This window comes from Arachis hypogaea, chromosome 16, assembly GCF_003086295.3.
Source record: "Arachis hypogaea cultivar Tifrunner chromosome 16, arahy.Tifrunner.gnm2.J5K5, whole genome shotgun sequence".
In the NCBI taxonomy this organism is placed as follows: domain Eukaryota; kingdom Viridiplantae; phylum Streptophyta; class Magnoliopsida; order Fabales; family Fabaceae; genus Arachis; species Arachis hypogaea.
The window spans coordinates 93,350,421-93,357,473 of NC_092051.1; the positions used below are offsets into that span (position 1 = coordinate 93,350,421).

Below are 7,053 nucleotides of genomic sequence, written 5' to 3' on the forward strand. Positions count from 1 at the left end.
TTAAAGAGGCATGAGAGCATTCAAGCTAAAAGCGTATGGATGCATATGATCATGGAATACAATGCATTGAAGTAAATACACACCATCCAATGTCAAGATATTGCCTAATCAAAGAATAGGGTTCAAATCACATGGTGGCCAAATCATGCAATTCAAGAAGAGTTACAAGCTTGAAGGCAATTCTCATCACTTGGTATTCTTAAAAGGTAAGCATGAAAAACTCAAAACCAAGTAGCAAAATATAACCTCAACAATAGAATCCAACAAAGATTATAAACATAATGATGTTAAGATAACATCCATTATTAATACTCAGCAGAAATTAATGGTAAACAAGAATAACAATCCAACACTTACAATGAAAAAGAGAAAATAAAATAAAAACTAACTAAAACTAACTAATCAACTAACTAACTAATTAGTCAACTAAAATAAATGGTTATCAATGGTGTTTGGGAGTGTTGGATGAGGGGTAGAAGAAAGGAAGAAGAAAGGAGAAGGAAAGAAATGGAAAGAGGAGAAGAAAATAGATGTGTTGAAGGAAGGACATCCGCGCGTACGCGCGCGTGGCGCGCGCACGCGGATGATGGTGCAATGGGCGCGACGCGTACGCGCACATGGCGCGTCCGCGTCGATGGCTTATTTCGAGAGTGGCGCGTACGTGTCATGTGCGCGTACGCGTGAGTAGGTTTGTGCGAAAGGAACAATGCGCGCGCAACGTTCGCACAACTCTCGGGTTTTTGGCTTGGGGTGGAATTTCTCAATCCACGCGTATGCGTACATGGCGCGTCCGCACGGGTAGGCGAAAATGCTTGATGCACGAGTACACGCGCAGTGCGCGTACGCGTGGATGGTGCTCTATTTTTCAAAAAAAATTTTCTATGTTTTTGCACCAATCCAAGAATTCCAAACCTCCAAACAGCTACAAAAACACCATAAAACCTTATTTAACATACGAAACTATCAATTATACTCAACAAATCAACCAAAAACATGAATTTAAACTAATTACCAATATGTACAAAAAGAAAAAATGAAAAGATATTACCATGGTGGGGTGTCTCCCACCTAGCACTTTTGTTTATTGTCCTTAAGTTGGACTTATTGGGAGCTCCTCTCAAGGTGGCTTGTGCTTGAAACTATCCTTGAACATCCACCAATGCTTGAATCTCCAATAAGTTCCATTCTTCAATTTTAATATCTTCAAGCTTTGATGGAGTTCTTCACAAACCATGAGCTCCCAAATTTGATTTTCCTTGTGCGACCCGGGATCCCACACTTTGTTTTGACACCCGTCCTTGAGTTGGTCATCATTATTCCATCTGGGTGGCATGGCCTTGGAATTCTCAAAGAAGATTCCAAACAACTTCCTGGACCCATGCAATTTGGTTCCACACCAACCATTGCTCTTGAATTTTGAGCTTGCAACCATCATGAGCTTAGAATGACGTTTCCAACCACTACACAACTCTTTCCTACTCTTAACTCCACAAAGAGCTCTAAGTTGACCATCATTTTCAATCAAACCATATTCAAGTGAGAAAGTAAAGCTTAGGGATAAGAATTTTACCCACTTGAATGTTGTGTAGGATGGTGACTTAGGAAGGGGTGGTCCCAATGATCTTGCAAGCTCCACTCTCTTGTGCTCTTCTTTGACTATCTCCACCTCTTTGTAAGCTTCCTCAATCTCAACATTTTCCCTTTTATCACTTGGCTTGGTGTTGTCTTCAAGAATTTCAATTTCTTGCTCAATGGGAGGTGACTCAATTTTGGATAGGAATTCATTGATGAATGAATCTATCTCTTGATCAACCTTTCCATATTATTCAATCCTGATATACACCATGCCAACTTTTTCCTCTTGGTAGCTCTCTTCCGATTCACTCTCTTTCTCATTACTCACCAAGGATATGGGAGGTTGTGCACATTCTTCTATAATTTCAACTTCATGTCCAATGGGAGAGGATTCAATTGTAGATAGAAATTCCTCCATGATTGAATCCATCTCTTGATAAACCTCTTCCAAGTCTCCAACGATGATATGCTTTGGAGGTTGTGCACCCTCTTCAACATCAATATCTAGCTTCTTGGAAGAATTCTCCATGATGCTATATTCCCATGGACTTTCAACATCTCCTAAATCTTCAACCACTTCTTCCTTTTCTTCAATGATCATAGGCTCCTCCAATTATTCTAACACAAAGTGGCATCCCTCATTTTCCACCAGAATTTTCAATCTCTCCTTTATGCTATGCTCTTCAATTGATTCTTCACATGTGGATATGGAAGCACCTTGAGTGTTCAAGCATTGGTAGGCTAAAGTATGCACTACCTTAGTCAAATTAGTCACAAACTCTAGAGTGTTCCTTTGCATATCCGCTTGTCCTTGAAGTAGCAAGGTGAGAGAATCATCTATTGGGGCTTGAGGTGGATAAGAGGGTTTATTATTTTAGAGAAAGGGTTCATAGTAGGAAGGCGGTTCTTCTTGGTAAGGGTATGGAGATGGTGTGCATCAAGGTGGTTCTTCATAGTGGTCATGATAAGGTTGTGGTGGTTCCAAAGGTTCTTGCTCATAATGGTCATGAGAATATGGTATGGTGATTGGTCATATGATGAGTATGGATCATAGGAAGATGCTTGGTATGGAAAGGATTTTGAGTATGGTTGAGGTTCATATTGAGGATAAGAGTCATAGGCACATGATGGTGGTAATTGACTATCATAAAAGGATTCACCATAGCCATTGAATTGACATGCATTAGGATGGAAATTATACCTATACGTATCCGGAGGTTGTTGCCAATAGGAGTGATCAATTCCTTGAGGCTCCTCCCATCTTTGTTGGTTCCATTATTGATGCATGTTATCATTGAAGTTCACATTTCCTACAACACAATTAGAACCAAACTCATAGCCAAAGTGAGAATTCATGATAGCAAAGAGAAATGAAAACAAAATCAAATAAGAGGCAAGAAACAAGGGCGTTGAACGCCAGTTCTACGCTGCTGTCTGGAGTTAAACGCCAGAAACAAGTCACAAACCAGAGTTGAACACCAGAAATACGTTACAACCTGGCGTTCAACTCCAGAAAGAGCCTCTGCACGTGTAACATTCATACTCAGCCCAAGCACACACCAAGTGGGCCCTGGAAGTGGATTTATGCATCAATTACTTACTTCTGTAAACCCTAGTAACTAGTTTATTATAAATAGGACTTTTTACTATTGTATTAGACATCTTCGGATCATCCTGGATTGTATTTTTGATCCTGTGATCACGTTTTGGGGGCTGGCCATTCGGCCATGCCTGGACCTTCATCACTTATGTATTTTCAAACGGTAGAGTTTCTACACTCCATAGATTAAGGTGTGGAGCTCTGCTGTTCCTCAAAGATTAATGCGAAGTACTACTGTTTTTCTATTCAATTCAACTTATTCCGCTTCTAAGATATTCATTCGTACTTCAACCTGAATGTGATGAATGTGACAATCATCATCATTTTCCCACGAACGCGTGCCTGACAACCACTTCCGTTCCACCTTAGATTGAATGAGTATCTCTTGGATCTCTTAATCAGAATCTTCGTGGTATAAGCTAGATTGATGGCGGCATTCATGAGAGTCCGGAAAGTCTAAACCTTGTCTGTGGTATTCCGAGTAGGACTCTGGGATTGAATGACTATGACGAACTTCAAACTCGCGATTGCTGGGCGTAGTGACAGACGCAAAAGGAGGGTGAATCCTATTCCAGCATGATCGAGAACCTCAGATGATTAGCCGTGCTGTGACAGAGCATTTGGACCATTTTCACAAGAGGATAGGATGTAGCCATTGACAACGGTGATGCCCTTACATAAAGCCAGCCATGGAAAGGAGTAGGACTGATTGGATAAAGACAGCAGGAAAGCAGAGATTCAGAGGAACGAAAGCATCTCTATACACTTATCTGAAATTCTCACCAATGATATACATAAGTGTTTCTATCCTTATTTTCTATCTATTTATTATTTATGATTCGAAAACTCCATAACTATTTTATATCCTCCTGACTAAGATTTACAAGGTGACCATAGCTTGCTTCATACCAACAATCTCCGTGGGATCGACCCTTACTCACGTAAGGTTTATTACTTGGACGACCCAGTGCACTTGCTGGTTAGTTGTATCGAAGTTGTGAATGAAAAACGATTTATTAAGACGTGCGTATAGAGTTTTTGGTGCCGTTACCTGAGATCACAATTTCGTGCACCAAGTTTTTGGCGCCGTTGCCGGGGATTGTTTGAGTTTGAACAACTGACGGTTCATCTTGTTGCTCAGATTAGGTAATTTTCTTTTTGTTTTGTTTTCAAAAAAATTTTTCAAAAATCTTTCAAAAATTTCTCCTTTGTTTTCGAAAAAAAAAAAATTTTAAATAAAAATGTTTTCAAAAAATATATTTTTTCTTCAGAATTTTTAAGAATGAATTCTAGTGTTTCATGAAGCATGTTGAAGCCTTGCTGGCTGTAAAGCCATGTCTAATTCTTCTGGATAGGGAATGTTAGGCGTGTCATGTCTGAGTTACATACTAAAGCTTGGCTGGCTATTAAGCCATGCCTGACCCTTTGATTGGAGCTTTAGACTAAAGAGCATAAGATTCCTGGAATTCATATTAAAAATTTTGGAATCCTTATTTTTCTTTTTCAAAATGATTTTCGAAAAATCCAAAAAAAATTAATAAAATCATAGAAATCAAAAATATTTTGTGTTTCTTGTTTGAGTCTTGAGTCAGATTTAAAGTTTGGTGTCAATTGCATGTTCATCTTGCATTTTTTGAAAAAATTCATGCATTCATGGTGTTCTTCATGATCTTCAAGTTGTTCTTAGTAAGTCTTCTTGTTTGATCTTGATGTTTTCTTGTTTTGTGTCTTTTCTTGTTTTTCATATGCATTCTTGCATCCATAGAGTCTAAGCATCAAAGATTTCTAAGTTTGGTATCTTGCATATTTTCTTTGCATATAAAAATTTTCAAAAATATGTTCTTGATGTTCATCATGATCTTCAAAGTGTTCTTGGTGTTCATCTTGACATTCATAGTGTTCTTGCATGCATTCCTTGTTTTGATCCAAAAAGAAAAGAGAAAAACATGAAAATGATGTTTTAATTTTTCTCTCTCATCATTAAAAAATTCAAAAATCAAAAAAATATCTTCCCCTTTTTCTCTCTTAAAATTTCGAAAATTAGATTTGACTTTTTCAAAAATTTTTAAAATCTAGTTATTTTTATGCGTCAAATCAAATTTTCAATTTAAAAATCTTATCTTTTCAAAATCTTTTTTAAAAATCAAATCTTTTTCACTTTTCTTATTTATTTTCGAAAATTTTAAAATTATTTTTCAAAAATCTTTTTCTTATCTTTATCTCATAATTTTCGAAAATATCATCATCAATTAATGTTTTGATTCAAAAATTTCAAGTTTGTTACTTGCTTGTTAAGAAAGATTCAAACTTTGAGTTCCAGAATCATATCTTGTGATTTCTTGTGAATCAAGTCATTAATTGTGATTTTAAAAATCAAATCTTTTTCAAAACTAATTTCAATCATATCTTTTCAAAAATATCTCTTTATCTTATCTTTTTCAAAATTTGATTTTCAAAATATCCTTTCTAACTTCTTATCTTCTTATCTTTTCAAAATTGATTTTCAAATTGGTTTCAACTAACTAATTAACTTTTTGTGTGTTTCTTATCTTTTTCAAAACTACCTAACTAACTCTCTCTCTCTCTAATTTTCGAAAATATCTTCCCTCTTTTTCAAAATTTCTTTTTAATTAACTAATTATTTTAATTTTTTATTTTAATTTTCAAAAATTCTCCTTCTCTCTCATCTCCTTCTATTTATTTATTCATCTACTAACACTTCATCTCACCCAAATTTGAACCCCATCTTCCATCTGTGTTCGAATTTCTTCTTCTTCTTTTCTTCCACTCACACAGGGACCTCTATACTGTGGTAAAAAGGACCCCTATTATTATTATTTTTTTGTTCTCTCTTTTTCATATGAGCATGAGCAAAGACAAGAATATTCTTGTTGAAGCAGATCCAGAACCTGAAAAGACTCTGAAAAGGAAACTAAGAGAAGCTAAATTACAACTATCCAGCAAGCACCTGTCAGAAATTTTCGAACAGGAAGAGGAGATGGCAGCCGAAAATAATAATAATGCAAGGAGGATGCTTGGTGACTTTACTGCACCTAATTCCAATTTACATGGAAGAAGCATCTCCATTCCTGCCATTGGAGTAAACAATTTTGAGCTGAAACCTCAATTAGTTTCTCTGATGCAACAGAACTGCAAGTTCCATGGACTTCCATCTAAAGATCCTTTTCAGTTCTTAACTGAATTCTTGCAAATCTGTGATACTGTTAAGACTAATGGAGTAGATCCTGAAGTCTACAGGCTCATGCTTTTCCCTTTTTCTGTAAGAGACAGAGCTAGAATATGGTTGGACTCTCAACCTAAGGATAGCCTGAACTCTTGGGATAAGCTGGTCAAGGATTTCTTAGCCAAGTTCTTTCCTCCTCAAAAGCTGAGTAAGCTTAGAGTGGATGTTCAAACCTTCAGACAGAAAGAAGGTGAATCCCTCTATGAAGCTTGGGAGAGATACAAAGGACTGACCAAAAAGTGTCCGTCTGACATGCTTTCAGAATGGACCATCCTGGATATATTCTATGATGGTCTGTCTGAATTAGCCAAGATGTCATTGGATACTTCTGCAGGTGGATCCATTCACCTAAAGAAAATGCCTGCAGAAGCTCAAGAACTCATTGACATGGTTGCTAATAACCAGTTCATGTACACTTCTGAAAGGAATCCTGTGAATAATGGGACGCCTATAAAGAAGGGAGTTCTTGAAATTGATACTCTGAATGCTATATTGGCTCAGAATAAAATATTGACTCAGCAAGTCAATATGATTTCTCAGAGTCTGAATGGAATGCAAGCTGCATCCAACAGTACTCAAGAGGCAGCTTCTGAAGAAGAAGCCTATGATCCTGAGAACCCTGCAATAGCAGAGG

General features: G+C 37.0%; 1 non-coding gene across 1 annotated transcript; it reads right to left on the reverse strand.

The window, feature by feature from the left end:
• Positions 1–6,569: 6,569 nt before the first annotated feature.
• Positions 6,570–6,677, reverse strand: LOC112760532 (small nucleolar RNA R71). The gene has a single exon (XR_003180968.1). It is a non-coding gene; the product is annotated as a small nucleolar RNA R71 (small nucleolar RNA).
• Positions 6,678–7,053: the final 376 nt, after the last annotated feature.